This window comes from Notechis scutatus, chromosome 1 (genome assembly GCF_049901735.1).
Source record: "Notechis scutatus isolate UNSWTSFEM ecotype Mainland chromosome 1, rNotScu1.2, whole genome shotgun sequence".
NCBI classification, from domain to species: domain Eukaryota; kingdom Metazoa; phylum Chordata; class Lepidosauria; order Squamata; family Elapidae; genus Notechis; species Notechis scutatus.
Genome location: NC_142009.1, coordinates 257,998,139 through 258,015,062, shown reverse-complemented (window position 1 = coordinate 258,015,062; position 16,924 = coordinate 257,998,139). Strand labels below are relative to the sequence as shown.

Genomic DNA, 16,924 nt, shown 5'->3' with positions numbered 1-16,924 from the left:
TACCTCCTGGACAGTCAAGGAATCCATCCGACTGAGGACAAATTAAAGGCAATTAAGAAGGCCCCCATTCCAAGGAACAAGGCAGATCTACAGGCGTTCCTTGGACTTATCAATTTTTATAATGTCTTTTTACCCAATAAAGCAACCGTAGCTGAACCATTACATAGACTCTTAGACAAAAAAGCAACGTGGGTTTGGGGACAACGTGAACAAAACGCTTTCCAACAAGTAAAGAAATTGCTAACTTCTGATTCTGTACTTATGCAGTACAACGAGACTCTGCCGTTGACTATTACTTGTGACGCCTCGCCTTTTGGGGTTGGAGCAATCCTGGCCCACGTATTACCGAACGGAGCAGAAGCTCCCGTCGCATTTTTTTACGAACTTTGGCTAAAGCTGAAAGAAATTATAGTCAGCTGGATAAAGAAGCTTTAGCTATTGTGGCGGCAGTGAAAAGGTTTCATGAATATGTGTATGGGCGTGCGTTTACAATAATTACTGATCATAAACCACTACTGGGGATTATTGCGGGTAATAAACCAACCCGTATATATTGTCCCCCAGAATGACCCGCTGGTCTGAATTCTTGGCGGCATACAATTACACCTTGCAACACCGCCCGGGAAATCAATTCTCACGCTGATGCATTGAGCAGAACACCGCTTCCCGAATCGGTTGAAGATCCAGCCCCAACCATCACAACGTTACAAATTGAGACTCTACACGCGCCGCCATTGATGGCGAGAGACATTGCCCTCGAGACAAAAGCGAGATCCGGTCCTGCAACACCTCCTATGCTGGGTTGAGCGTGGTTGGCCAACAGAACAGCTATCACCTGAATGGGCGCCGTTCAAAGCACGCCAAACCGAACTGTTTTCTCAAAAGGGCTGCATCTTGTGGGGCGATAGAGTCGTAATCCCGAGCAAACTGCAACGAACTGTTTTAGCGGTATTGCACGACGGACATCTGGGCATCGTGCGGATGAAAGCACTCGCACGAGCTACGCCTGGTAGCCGGGAATCGACAAACGAATCGAGGCCTGGGTCGCTACTTGTCAACGTTGCCAAGACGTCAGCAACGCCCCACCTAAAGCAAGCCCAACTGAATGGGAAACTCCGAGAGGACCATGGTCCCGTATCCATATTGACTTTGCGGGGCCTACAAAAGGGCACACTTTCCTTATTACAGTCGATGCCTATTCGAATTGGCTCGAGATTCATCGAATGAGCACAACTACAACGGACTCAGTTATCAACAAATTAAACAGGCTATTTGCCACACATGGTTTTCCGGACGTCCTCATCTCGGATAACGGCCCACAGTTCACAGCAATACCGTTTGAACAATATCTTGCTGACCAGGGCATCCGCCATGCGCTGACCTCGCCCGCGCACCCTGCGGCGAACGGGCATGCAGAGCGCATGGTACAGTTTGTAAAAAGACCCTCCACAAAATGGAATTCGAAACATCGATGAGAAAATCAATCGGATTTTATTGCTGCAGCACATCACGCCCCACAGCGTTACCAACAAAATGCCCGCCGAACTTCTCATGGGGCGGAAACTACGATCGCACCTCGACCGGCTCCACCCGCATACGCACCGAAAAGCCTTCGGCTCCAGCAGCAAATGCCGGGAATTTAAGGTAAGCGATTTAATCTTTGCCAAAAACTTCTCCGGCGACCCTTTATGGATACCCGCAACCGTTACCCACCTCATTGGGCCTAAATCTTACCGCCTCCTAACAGACGATGGGAGGGTGTGGAAACGCCACATAGACCAACTCCGTTCGAGATTACTACCCAGCGCCCATGACTCCCGGGTTCACCAACTGAGGGGAGGAAATATCGAGGAATTGACTTGATATGACGGATAGCAGGCCAACGAAAACCTACGGCCCAGCGAAGTACCGGGATTGAAGCGGGAGGAGTTGACTTTGCCATGGGACTTGAACACGGGGAAACCGAACTGTGAAACCCGAAGAAACACTGATTGGCGGAGACAACAACAATGGAAGCAGCACGGAATCACCGTGCAGCGAAACGGAACTTAATAAAGATCATCCAAACGCTCACCGAACCGGACTTGAGAACAAGCCCGGTGGAGCCACGAAATCATCCAGACAGACCAAACGGCCTGTCTATCTTGAAGATTTTGTTACAGCTCCCTCAAACGGAACCCAAGGGGAGGGTGTTGTGAATGAATAAAGTAAATAAGCCCAAATGCAAAGTAGGTTTTGGAAGCCTGCACATTTGATTGGTCCTTGAACAGCAAACAAGGATTGGTTCATAAAAGCCCTGATTGGCCACACTTAGGACACTTCCTATTGGTTATTGGTTTGGACCTTATGCACTTATTATTGGTTGATGGGGTAGCAGCCAACCCTATAAAAGGGTTACTGCTGCCCATAGCCTTGCTCTGTTCTGTTCTGTTCTATTACTGTTAATAAAGAGTTGAAGTCACTGGTCAGATGTCTGGTCTCCATTACTCTCCAAACATAACAAAGCCCCTATTGCTTATTTTTTCAGAACACTGTCTAAAATGGAACGAAACTATGCACAAATTGAGGAGGCCCTTGCTGCTGTGGCTTCAGTCAAAAAATTCCACGAGTACTTATATGGCCACCATTTCGAGCTCATTACTCACCACAAGCCTCTCCTAGGTATACTGGCTGGTGACAAACCCAGCCCCCCAAATTATGTCACCCAGAATGACAAGATGGACTATTTTTTTGTCTGCTTATAATTTCAAATTGCTTTACAGACCTGGGAAGCAAGTAGCCCACGCTGATGCTTTAAGCAGATGCCCCTTACCCATTTTGGTTGATGACCCCGCACCTACAACGGCCATTTTCCTAATTGAGTATCTGCAATTGCCTTTGAATGCCAATGACATTGCCCATTTCTCCTCCAAAGACCCTCAATTGAATAAAGTTTTGGACTGGGTCAGAAGGGGGTGGCCTAGAGATCCTGTCCTGGTGGATCTCCGCCCTTTCAAAGCACGCCACCTGGAACTGAGTGTACTGAAAGGCTGCTTGTTGTGGGGAAACAGGGTGGTCATTCTTCAAGACCTGAAGCCCCGAATCATAGCTGTATTGCATGAAAGGCACCCGGGCATCACTAGGATGAAGGCCCTAGCACGAAGTTATGTCTGGTGGCCGGGTCTCGATGAGGCAGTCACCAGGAAGGTGCAGGGCTGTCAGGCATGTCAGTTATCAAGACCTGCTCCTCCTGCTGCTGCCACCAGTGAATGGGAAGACACAAAGTCTCCATGGTCTAGAGTCCACATTGATATAGCAGGCCCGGTGCAGGGAAAAACCTTTTTAGTGGTAGTGGACTCCTACTCAAAATGGGTCGAGCTAGCTCTCCTAAAGTCCACCACAACTGAAGAAGTGTCTGGCATTCTGGATGCTTTGTTGGGACCCATGGGTATCCTGACACCCTGGCATCAGAAAATGCCCCACAGTTTACCTCCTCTTCCTTCGAACTATTCCTGGCCCAAAGGGGAATCAGGCATGCCTTAATCTCCCCTTTCCACCCTGCTGCTAATGGGAGGGCTGAGAGAGCTGTAAGATCAGCCAAGGAAGCCCTGGGGAGGATGACTGGGGGGAATTGGTTTTCTAAAATTGCCTTATACCACCTAACACAGCACACCACCCCAAATGCCCAGACTAATCTATCCCCAGCTGAACTACTAATAGGCAGGAGGTTGAGAACGACCATGGACAGACTCCACCCAGCCTATGCTCCTAGCACACCTCTGGATTCCAGTAGCAAAGCACGGGAATTTAGACTAAGGGACCCGGTCTATGGCTGCAACTATGCGGGCAATCCCCTATGGTTGCCAGGCTGGGTGGAGAGAATAACAGGCCCCAAGTCCTATAGGGTGCGGATGGCTGATGGGAGACTATGGTGTCGACACGTGGACCAGCTAAGGAGTTGTTGGAGTACTCCTGCAGGTCCACCCCAAGACAACGCCGAGGCCACGGGGATCGAAGAACCAACCAAGGACAAGAGGCCAACACCCAAACAGCAGTCATGCACAAGGGACTTACCCGAGCCAGACACACCACCAGTGGCTGAAGCTTGCCTGCCGCCCCGTGAAACCAACTGGTCACCCTCAGAGGCCACCCAGGGGAGAGAGCCAACATTGGCCCCGGTGGAAGACGCCAGCCGATCATCCCCTGTCGGTGACTCCGGCCAGACTAAGAAGATCCAAGAGAGTGAGGCGGCAACCCACCTACCTGGAGCGCTATGCATGCACAATTCCAGGGGGGAGAAGTGTTATATCCAGTGACAGTCTTCACTCTGGTCCACTGCTTGAGCGGGAACCAGAACCATCGCTGATTGGCTGAGCCCTCTTGATAGCTCGCTATAAAAGGGAGCTGTCAAACTGGCTCAGCTGTCGCCTGTCAGCCGGCTGCTGAGTTAGTGGCGATACGCCCGGCTGGGTTACATTGTGGCCAATAAGGCCTGTTAACCTTTCTGACAGCCTCTGCCTCTCTTTCCTTGCGCGCCAAACTTAAAAAGAAGAAATGAGGGTTTTTCACTGATTTGTGGAGAATGAGAAATGATCTAATTTGGACACAAACTGAGACATGTGAGACAGCAAAAAGCTACATCAGTTCCTAGCTACAGAAAACAAAAAGCTGGGTGTTTGGAGTTACATAATGACAAAAAGTAGGTATAATTAGGTGAGGCTCTCCCTGAGGTTTCTTCCCCTCTGTTTAGATAGGCAATACCAACTTCCAGATTCCTTTGGGTTTTATTCTGGCGGCAATGAGGGAGGGGCTAAGCCATGTTGTTTCAGTGTTAGCTACTTAAACTTGTTAGGATATTCTACTTGGTACAATATTTCCCTATTGCACAATTTTCCTATTAACACCAGTTCATCATTACACTATTTCCCAGTTATGCTGTTTCAAACAGCAGCAAGTAGCTTTCTTTACATTTCACACCGTGCTGTTCAGCTCTTTAGACAGAGTACACAAAGCTAACAGAGCACTGCACAGGAGGGAGTACACCCACGTTAGCCTGAAATGGCCAATACATGCTGTTCTGATCTGACCTTAGCTCCTCACATCACCTAATCTGAGAGAACAGAAGGCCAAGCATGGTAGGCAGACATCACCGTGGGCCTGACCTTTTTTCTGCCTCAGGAAATGCATGATGCAAGATTTTATGGTGAATGGAAAGAAGAGGCAAAATAGGGATAGGGTTGGCAAAACAAAGCAGCCTCCGATAAGAAACAGGGCTGGCAAAGTACTTGATTTCTGAAGCTCTCCTACATACTAACACGTTTTAAGCTATGGACATTTTCTAGCGGCTTTATAATTTTTAATAATGGTAGGAAAGATCTTCATTCTCTCCAACCTTCATCCCCTTTTTCCCTTTGCCTGCTCATCTGTCACGTTTCCACTCATCTCTCATCTAGAAGTTTGGGCCTTTTTACCCAATTAATATTTTTTGTTATTTTCATTTGGTGCAAAAGTGGTTTAAGCTAGGCTTCTACTTTCCCACAGATAATAAATTGCCATTCAAAATACACAGAGTCTCTAGGAGTATTAAAAAATACACATTCAGACACTGAAGAAACATGGAAGCCCGAAAGCAGTAAGTTTTCATTTCTGTTTTATTTTTAATCCGTGGCTCAGAGCCCTTCAGTTTTAGCACAGTATTCTTCAGAAGTATTTCCACCCTTATTCTTCATCACTGCTTCCTGAGAAATCTAAATTTAAATATAAACTCAATTCTCAAGATGCCTTTTATATTTTCCATGCTATCATTGTTTTAATTCTGTGGCATTAAACGCAGGCCCAAAATTAGCAAATTATCTTGCTGCAGAGCTAAGAGAAATGTGACTGTACAATAGGAAAGCTCTGAAGCTTCTATGGGGTTATTTGTATTTGACCTTATTACTTGATTTAGCTATAGCTATGTGATTATGTATATAAGAACAAGAGAACAACAGTTTGGCAAGATCTGTACTTCAAAAACATGCCAAGTTCATTAAAGCACGCTGTAAAGGGCATTTAAATGCTTCAACCTATCATTATAATTTTCATGGCTTTGTGCTGTGAAAACTTATATTAGTTTTGGTTAGTTTGGTTTTTCATGTTTTCTCCTAATAGGGAGTATTAAAAGTTTATAGATTTGATTTTATTCACTGATTTTATTTATTGCAGAAATTTATATGGTCACCCAACTTACGCACAGGTTGTAAGCCACTCAGGTGATTCTGAGTGGCTTACAATGTTAAAAAAAAATCCACAACATAAAAAAACCCCATAAAATGCCACCCGCACTACCCATGGCAGCAGCAATAAAATCAAATCAACCACTTGATGTAATGGAGGATAGATGGTCCTTCAAATAGCATGTCCCTGAATCATGTAGGTCCTATCATACTGCATGCCTTTCACTTTTGAGTATCCATTTGTTTACTGATTTATTCATATACTTTCATCCCATTTTTGTGATTCTCGGGTTGTAATACAGTGAAGTAAAACTAGAATCAATATCAAAATATGTCAAAAATATGTAGGTAGGATAAGAAGCAATTGATGGAAATTAGTCAAAGAGGGAACCAACCTACAACTAAGGAGAAATTTCCTGACAGTTAGAACTATTAATCAGTGGAACGACTTGCCTCCAGAAATTGTGGGCCAGAGGTGGTATTCAGCAGGTTCTGACCAGTTCTGGAGAACCGGTAGCGGAAATTTTGGGTAGTTCAGAGGACTGACAAATACCACCTCTGACTAGAGATTTTACAGTATCCTTCCCCTGCCACACCCACCAAGCCATGCCCACAAAATCAGTAGTAAAAAAATTTGAATCCCACCACTGTTGTGGGTGCTTCGACACTGGAGATTTTTAAGAAGAGATTGGGCAGCTATTTGTCTGAAATGACATGGGGTATCCTGCTTGAGCAGGGGGATAGGACTAGAAGACCTCAAGGGTCCCTTCCAACTCTGTTATTCTTATATATATATAGCCAAAGGAAGGGCCAATGGAAACATTACAAACTGTGAGCAAAAAATTAAAACAGACCCCTTCATCATTCAATGGTACATTGTTTAGCTCAAAAATACAAAGTGTTTTCTAACAACTGGAGTATAGAGTTTTGACCAAAATCTTGGCTTCTCTACGTGCTCACTGAGAAAGGATTTTTTGAAATGACCATCAGAGCACTGATATTTCGTATATTAATAATAACATGCTCTGATGCTAAGGAGTTCTACTCCCCCTCCCCACCTGAATAGAAATAAATGCAAAAGACAAGCAGAGGAGAGGAGTTTCAGTTTTAGTTTCACAGCAGTAACCAGCTTTAATACAGAAGAGTCGAGCTAAGCCACTCCCAAGCTCCTTGCTCCTTCTTGCTCATACAGCAAATACTATTTCAGTTTCCGTGTCTCTCACCCACTGACAGGAGGCTAGCCAGATGAATACCAATGGATGCTGGTAGGCAGAGGCACATTTTTCCCCTTATTTTCCCCCCCAAAACTAAGCCTGATCACATAGTTTCATAGCGAAGCATGGGTATAGAGCTAATTTGCTAATATACACAAGCCTCTTGAAAGCAAATAAGACTTTCGCCATCTTTACATTTCAAATAATGTAATCTCCTTCTCCTTTTTTTCTTTATCAATCTTTGCTTGCAGTCTTAGCTGGAAGAATGCTGTTTTATCCAACCACCAAAAGGAGGATCTGTTCATCTAAAGAGATATCTAAAACTTTGAGAAAGAGTTTCCAACCCATTTATCTAACCAGTAAGCCATATATTCTTTTAGAAAGGGAGATAGTGAGCTTCTGGAGGAATATTAGTTTATAAAATGCTGTCACATTCTCATTCTTGCAAGACTGCTCAAATCTTTAATCAAACACCATTCTAATTAAAACCCTTTGTTTAATCCATGCAATCCAGCAGCAAACCATAGTGAGTGAATCAGTGGAGCATAATCTTTGATATCAATATGCAGAATTGTGATTGTGCTGGTGGTCATCAATTAGATAACTTATTATGAACAAAGACATAATAAGCTTTCACACATCAGCACAACATTGCTGGAGCCTAGGAAGAAGAGGAAAAGAAGGTATAATCCCTTTTCTGCTTATAAGCATCCAGAGCCACCTAGAAGCTGCTACTGGAAAATAGATTTGATGAACTGACCAAACTTGGCAATTCCCCTGGCTTGCATACTAAATTGTTGCTCCATCCACATACGGACTCGAGTTCTGGCAATCTGTCTTCCTTAGCAGTTCACACATAAACACATAGAAACGCCCCACGTCCTTCAAAGTTCTCAGAAGTTCCTCAACCTTTGATGACTATAGAAGAAAGGAGTGCAGGGAAGCCTTCTTCTATTGGTATGAACTTTGGTTTATGTGCTTTGGAACAGTTCCCTAGTCATGAATCCCTAATCGCCCAGCTAATATTTATTTTCAAGCATCAAAAAGAATTTCAATCAACTGAGCAAATGTACATCAAGTTTGGTATTTGCCTATTGTGACTGCAAAAAGATTTATTAATGCCCAGCATGTGTTCACATTCTCATCCAAAACTGAGAGAAAATCAAGTTACATATGTCTCACCATGAAAAACAAAAGTGTGTATTTGGCAAATGTCTTCTGAAATCTGTTCCTTGCCAGAGTTTCTCTGTTTTGCTTCTGTCATTTCTTTTTTGTTTCCTTTGTTAATCCTTTAACTGTCCCCCAATTTTCCCATCTGTTAACTTTACATTATCATATGATTTCCCATTTACTTTGCCAAAAGAAAAAAGAAAAGAAAAAAATGTATACCATCAGGGATGTTTGCTCCCATTTCCTGGTAATTTATTAAAGCAACATTTGCTACAGTAAGAAACAAGTCTCATGCTAATAAGTTGCTTCTGCTACATTTATTGCTAAGTGTGTAGAATGATAATTTTATATGGGAGAGACAAAAGAATGGTGTTTATTAACTATCATCATTAACTGAGCAGCCAGAATGAATCTAGAGATTCTTACCCTAGCTACATATTTTGCTACAAAACTTTCTTGTTGCTGAAAGCTTTCTTAAACTTTACAACCGAACACCATTTTTTCTGCACTTCAAAAAATAAAATTAACAACATCTCCTTTGATGCCTTTTAATATTCTTTAAAAAATAAACATCATTTACAATTGCAGCCCAGTGCTTCCTTTGCAACTCTTTCCACCTCAAAACTTCCAAAGTATCTTGATTGTTTGTCCCCTGGTAAATTGGTAGTTTGAGACTGCCTTGAGTAATTTTATCTCTTTCATTATGGCAGCCATTTTATGAGAGTGCCCATGTCATACTCTCAAGATTCAAAATATGTCTCCTTGGTAGAAAAAAGCTAAGGCATAATAGAAAAGAATACTTTTCAAGCTTGATATTGGCATAGCAAGTGGCATCACTGCATTGCTACCCAAGGCCATCTCTGGGAAGACCACTCTGATGAACCAAATTTTCATCAATAAATACCAAGTAGCTACCATTCTAATTATTGTTTACCGAACTCCATTATGATCAGATAATTGGAAGCTGCTTGGCACTCATATCTCCTCTTTTTTGTTATTTCTATCAGGAATAAAAGTTGGGTCTATTAAATGATCCATGCTGATTGGTTAATTGTAGGATGGTTGACCAAATCCTTCATCTTCTTGTTTGTTTCTACAATGGGTAAAGTGTTAATGAATAAATCTTCTTGGTAGGACAGTGGACAGTAAAGCACAATTGAGATGGAACTGGAAGAAAGTTAAAGAAGACCCCAATACCCTTTATCTCTGGTAGAAGTAAATTAAAAGAGAGATAAAAACACAGAAAGTACCAAATTTTTATTCCAGCTAACAGTTTTGCTTTAAAAACAGTGAAAATGTTCTTCTTTCAGCGAAAATCTGTATGTTTATTGTTATTCTTCTTGGGATACCATTTACTACAGTAATATCAATTATCTCTAGTTCTTAGGACACTCAGTTGTATTTTCTGGGGTAGAATTTGAAGATTTCCTCCAAAAGAAAAGGAAAATATAGAGGAATCTAAAATAACAATGAGGGTTTAAAGTTTTGTTTGAGAACTTGAGGGTCACATTGCTACATTTTACTGCTGAGTCCTACTTATAAACATTACAAATGCAATCCTCTGTGTGCTTATGTAGACAAATGCCATTTGTGCAAGAAGAAAATATCAGCAGTCTTGAGGAAACCAATTTTTTTTGCTAGCAAACAAACAAAAACTTTAGAAAAAAATAGATTATTTTGGCTGAAAAAGCAACACTTTTGGGGTAGAGTAGAAGGACTAGTAAAAGATCCATATCATAACATTTTGATGAAAATCCCTTGTTATTAAATTGTTCTCTATGGATGGATGGATGGATGGATGGATGGATGGATGGATGGATAGATGGATGGGAGGAAGGAAGGATGGAGAATGATAGATGATAGATAGATAGATAGATAGATAGATAGATAGATAGATAGATAGATAGATAGATAGATAGATAGATAGATAGATAGATGAGAGAGGGGGGGGAGGGAGAGAGGGAGAGAGAGAGAGAGAGAGAGAGAGAGAGTCTTATCTTTGTTCAGATAATAGTATAAATTGTAAAATTTAGCATTTCAATAGACCAGACAATTTCAAGTCGCAGCAAACTGACAATCTGTGCCTTCCTGATTCTTATTGTCGAAGTTAAGGGTTGGATCATGCCAGCCTAATGAATAAATGATAATAAAGTAATGGGCAGCCATGAATGCAATGAGATCAGTGTGACAATCACCCACAGGGAAGTTAAGAGCTTCACATTAATGGTACCCAGAGAGTCATTAAGGCAGTTGAGTGGATTGATTACCTTTTGTTATTCTCTCATGGCTCTGGAACTCTTTTGTGTTGCAAAGATGGAGGAGGAGAAGACTACAAGGCCAAACAGGTGGCTGGGAATGAATAATCTTTGACTACAGAAAAAGTAAAAAGAAACTGAAATCTGGAAAAAAGCTGTTGCATGTTAAACTGTGCATTTGGTAAGCAGCCACATATGGTTGTAGACTGAAGGAAAACAAGAGGCCAATCAATTCATATATTCTGGCTTTTGTGTAATCCCTCCCTAAATCCCAAATAGCATCATACATAGTTCACACATACTAGAGTAGTTATGTAGAAAAACAAGTGAACTGTTTAATAGCATTTCCAGCTCAGTACCTCTGAGTGTGTTGGACTATAACTCCCATTTTCTTTATCACCAAAAGAATACAGTGTAAGGAAGGATGAAATCATATTCCTTTTTTTTTCTTTTTGCAGAATGCAGGTTCATTTAATTTTTACATTATTTATTTTTAAACTAGTGATCCATCCAGAGAGAAAGATATAATTTACAACTTTTAGCCTTTAAAATAGACAACCAAAATAAGAAATCAAATTGTATTCCCCTTGCTCATAACCAAAAATAATGAGCACAAATTAAATTTATATTTAAATTTATTTAAATATAAATACATATATTTATTTTAATAAAGTGTATCTCTGTAAGAGGAACATTAACTTGAGCAAATATTTTTGTCCAGCTGCAACAAACTGTACACATTAACAGTGCTAAAATGAACTAAAATTAAATATTTTACGGAAGGAAGGCAGACAGCCAGGAAGGAAGGAAAACCGCTCTGATTAGAGATTCTGCCATCATTTGTTACAGTGCCAGCTGCAGATGTTTCAAGGTCTTGGGTAATATGTCTTCAATGGACCCTTTCTGAGCAAGCTACTTCTTGTTCACTACTGCTCCTGGCCTCTTTGAAGACAATCCACACCATTAGTACTATAGTCTAGAGAAAAGCACAACTTTCTACTCCTTCTCAATATATGACATTAACTAACCCTGATGTGTGAGTATCTCTGCTTCATAAAAGAACTCATCACATGAAATAGAAAACATATGCAAACATACATCCAGAAGTGTTAGCCCAAGATTCATGGCCCATGTTTTCCACCTCTTTGAATACACTGAAACATCACAATATTTCTTTCAAGGATATGGGAAAATTCTATAGCTTCCTTCCTTCTTTCTTTCCTTCCTTCCTTCCTTCCTTCCTTCTCTCTCTCTCTCTCTTCCTTTTTTTGTTTTTGAAATGCATATTTATAAATTGTTCAGAGTGGGATTTTCAAATAATTTGTTTCTTGGTTTCTTGCATTAATGTCTTAGTACACTAACAGGATAATGACTCCTCCAAAGGAGAGGCCTTGTCATAACTATGGGTTAAAGCAAGCCCCCACTGACCATAATGTAATCATTGAGTCTTTACTATTGTGATAATTTCCAGTGTTTCCTGCCAGTGACTGATTCTCTACAGAAGTAGCAATAATTTGGTTCCTTGCATGTCAAAAAAGATGATTTTTTTTTTCTTGTTGGAAAGGATGGTTGGGTCATCTAAACCCACCCCCCAAGCTCTTGGGATGCCCTAAAACATTATGACTTTCCTAAACGAATCTCAGTAAGTTACTAGCAAAAAATTGGAATGTTATGAAAATACCATTATGCTAGCAATTTATTACTGTTTGTTTGTTTAACAGTGATGGAGAGACATCTTTAGGTATGAAACCAAGGGGTCAGGAAAAGGCAATAATTCTTCGTTGACAAAAATGCACAGCTTGGTTTCTACTTCTACATTATTAACACTTAGCCAAGAGTAAGTATTGATTGCCTATCTCTGTGAGCTCCACAGCCTTGCAAATATTTAAGCATGCCCATATTTCTGCTTTATGGTGTCTGCATATAGTTAAAATAGCCCTGATCAATTTTAAGGTGGAATAAAAACAAAATCAGGGCATGTTTGGAAGTGCCTTATCACAATGAGCTTAAAGAGGTTTATTTTTTTTATGGCATTCTCAGGACTGGGTTATAGCAATAGCACTTGGACTTATATACCACTTTACACTGCTTTACATCAGTGTAAAGGTTTACAGTCAGCATATTACCCTCAACAATCTGGGTCCTCATTTTACCAACGTAGGAAGGAGGGAAGGCTGAGTCAACCTTAAGCCTGGTGAGATTTGAACTGCCAAATTGCAGGCAGCCACCACGTGGCTCTTTCTTGTTGAAATCAATGGAACCTAAATATGCAATCTCCCTCTGAATTTTTTCCAACCCACTTAGTTTTATTAGAGCACTTTTCTGTTTCTCCATTCCAACTTGATTTTAAGAGTTTAAAAGCAATAGGATCCAGTGAAATATACAACTAAAGGGGGCAAAAAAGATTTTCCATTTATAATTGCAGCTTTCTTCTAAACAAAAACCATCAAAGCAGGCAAATGGGGAGGGGGGCCTCTCTGGTGTCTTGCTCAATTTGTCTGTCCTGAGCCCCTATTGTTGCACTAAAAATAAAAGTCATTGTTCTCAATTATTTCAAAAAGTCATCAAATATGCTCCAAGCAACATCTGTGTTTTCTGATTGTATTGGAGTTTTTGGTCTTAACTTACACAGAAAGAACAACAAGAAGAAGAAAGACAGAAGATGCTAAACCCTTTCCCTTAGCATTCATGAGATCTCTCACCCTTTGTGTATTGTGTATATAACTCTCTAAAAAGAAAAAAAACACTTTCTAGATAGATAGATAGATAGATGATAGATAGATAGATAGATAGATAGATAGATAGATAGATAGATAGATAGATAGATAGATAGATAGATAGATAGATAGATAGATAGATAGTTAGATAGATATAAAAACAGATTGTGAGACAGATGATTGTATTGTTTAATCAAATTTCCATCTGAAAACTCTTTTCCTTTCTGTAGCTTTGGCTCCGTCCCTTGGACACGGGCGCAGGAAGGCACGTGGACACATAAAATAGAAATCCCTCCATATTATTAACTCTCCTAAGCTTCGCAATTGGTAAATGGAAAAGAAAACAGGGAACAAAAGTACTGGACATAAATTAAGCCCCTGCTTGTTAAAAGTTCAAACCGAATTTTCTTTATTTTTCTACAGCTGTCAGATAAGCAGAGGGGAACCACCAATGCATGTTTAATGTGGTTTTTTAAAAAAAAAAAAAAAACACCTCACAATGTTCAGTAATACAACCTCCTTTGGAGATATTAGTTCAGGCCAGTGAACCCAGAGCAAGCCAAATGTGGAAATGTGGAATTGGGCCAGTGACCCCCACCAGTGCCTGTCATATCTACTGAAAGCAAACTTGTCAAATATAGCTGGGGCAAAAAAAAAGGGGGGGGTATCCTTAAAGTAGAGGGTTCCAAAGAGCAAAGATGGTGTACAATGTATTCTATTTTTATCTGCAAGTTAAGTGATGTTCCTTGTTCTCCTACGAACCAAGACAGCATGGAGCAGATAATATGAGAAACACATTCTAGGTGCCTTAGAAAGTTAGACTGGTTAGGTTTACCAGCCTATGTAGCATTGCAAATTATTATGTTATATTATACTGGTTAGGGTTTTAAAATGTGCCATGGAACTTCAAGTGGTAACAGATAACAGATAATCAGAGTTGGAAGGGACCTTGTAGGTCATCTAGTCCAACCCCCCGCCCAAGCGGGAGTCCCTACACCATTTCTGACAAATGGCAGTCCAATCTCTTCTTGAAAATCTCAAGTGATGACGCTCCCATTGTATTAGGCATAGAAGACCTTAATGGCATAGACTTTTTATATGTACAACATAGTCGTGCAAAACTGGCAAAACTGCGACACTTTTCACTAATTCACACACCCACCGCTTGGTTCCTCTGCTTTTGATTCTCGCCATAAAATTAATAACTGTGAAGTGGAAGTAAAAAAGTTCCATAGTAGTGTAAAAAGTATTAGGATTAATTTGAAGGTATCGGTTCTTTTTAATATGCAGACTTGAAATGATCAAGTATGTACTCATGATCCAATACATTCCAGCTAAATGAAAAGTTGCCTGGCCAAGGATCTTTGTGATTGAAATGGTTTTTAATTCCACAATCCATAATTTATTGGGGAGGGATGGTTCCCTTAGTTATTATCCATCTAAAGCACATGGAAGTCCGCTCATAAAATTATTTTACTATTCTGTTCCGCATGTATATGATTGTGTTAGCCAACCCTACAACTACATATGTAAAATAAGCCTCTGACTGTGAGTAGTCCAGCAAAACACTCTTAGCACAATGGCTTCAAGGCAGGAAGTCCAGCAAGGCAAAGAAACAAAGCAGCAATAAGGCAAGAAGTCCAGCAAAATCCAAACGTCAGCAATGGCACACAAAAGTCCACGAATCCAGTGCTTGTTCCCGACAAACACCCCTCCCCACAGCACCTCTTTAAGTCTCAGTCCCCAGGTGTGCCTTGTGAAGAGGGACGGGGTGCTCTCCTCCTGAGTCTCCAGGTTGGCCTGCACTGTTCCTGCCTCCTCTCCTTTCTCCGTGTTCGGGGATCAGGAAGGGACAGTCCTTGCTCATTATCTGAACTCTGTCACTTCTCATCACCACTACCTGCCCTCTGTTCCCCTCTCTCTCAGTTGTCCTGCCGCTGTTCTTCCCTGCTGGCAAGCCATCCCAGGCCTCATCCCGCTCCTCCCACGTTCCTCCAAAGCCAATGAAACTGCCCCCTCGACCTCCATCTGCCCCAGCTCCAGCTCGTCTTCCTTCATGGACTCAGGCTCTGACAGGGCCATAGACAAAAATTTTATTATTATTTTACCTAAAAACAGGTTAGTAACAAATGTAGAAGGAAAACAATGATAATGTAATTGTGTTCTGTTTGTCCAATTTCTAATAATGATTTGACTTTCATATTTCATTGTTTCCATCAACCCAAACATATTCAAGCCCATAATTCTTAAATAAGCAATAGATTGTCAAGAGAAGGGTCCACAAAATTTAAAAATATAATCAAACAAGATTTAGCAAAACTCAGGAAGAAAAGAAGCAATGTTTCATGTTAAGGGAGATTTTTTCATACAGAAAGTTGCACTTTTACAGTCTGCTTTTCTAGATTATATTGAGGAAGATTGCAATTTGAATTGTATTCACACAATCTACACAACAGTGTCGGGAACAATAAGGATGCTTTCAATCATCTGGTTTGTGTAAACTACAATGTGCTGGTTATGGCAGTTAACTAGGGGTTTTCTTCCCCTTGTCTTTTTACCCCTTGGTCCATGTCAGCTTTTAGCCAAAATAAGCCAATTGAGATGATTTGACTCCTTTCCTTCCCCTGCTGTAAAGACAACCCTTCAAATGTTGTGTTTCATATTCCTGTGGCAGGGCAATGGTCCCAAATAGCTGTCTGAACAGAGACAGGATTGTCAACATTTCAGCCCAATGCATATAATAGAGGGTTAGGACTGATGCTTTACTTTTCAGTGAAAAATGTGCTTATCTGGGCCAAATGTCAATAAACCTCATTTCATGCTCTTCCCTATTTTGATCCTTTCAGATCCTGGAGATGAATCAGAGCCTGACCACCCAACCAGGTGTTCACCATCTTATTGCTCTAATTAAGCAATCCAAGCAAATTTCCATGTGTATGGAATATAACTAGCCCTAGCCATGTACCTCCATTTTACCCCTTGAGGAGGGGGCTTCACCATTGAATCATTGGATTTCTCTGTATTTTTCGTGTGACAGGTCCTAATTATGCAAGGATATATTATAATTAAAAGCATTACAAACATGGCTGTTTGCAAAAAATCTAAACAAACTCTCAGTATGGTCTTTACAGTTCATTGGCCAGGGCTAATACAGTTACAGATGACACTGTTTTAGCACTAATGTAACATCAGTCTTCTACACAATTATTGTAATTTGGAGGGGGAAACTCCTGAACTGCATTTGTCATATCCAGCTGCACTTGGAACACTTTTGGAGTCATTAAATCATCCTACGTTTTACCCAGTGCTCAGCCTTTCAAATCTTTTATTCTTATATATGTTTCAAATATTTTGGTGGTGTATATTCCTTTCCT

The 16,924-nt window shown here is 40.9% G+C and overlaps 1 long non-coding RNA gene across 1 annotated transcript in view; it reads left to right on the top strand.

Moving 5' to 3' along the window:
* The window catches only part of LOC148133336 (uncharacterized), a 65,916-nt gene extending 49,500 nt beyond the window's left edge, over positions 1-16,416 (top strand). The window contains exon 4 of the long non-coding RNA XR_015747333.1: positions 16,397-16,416. This is a non-coding gene — a long non-coding RNA (uncharacterized LOC148133336). The remainder of the gene's footprint in view (positions 1-16,396) is intronic.
* Positions 16,417-16,924: the final 508 nt, after the last annotated feature.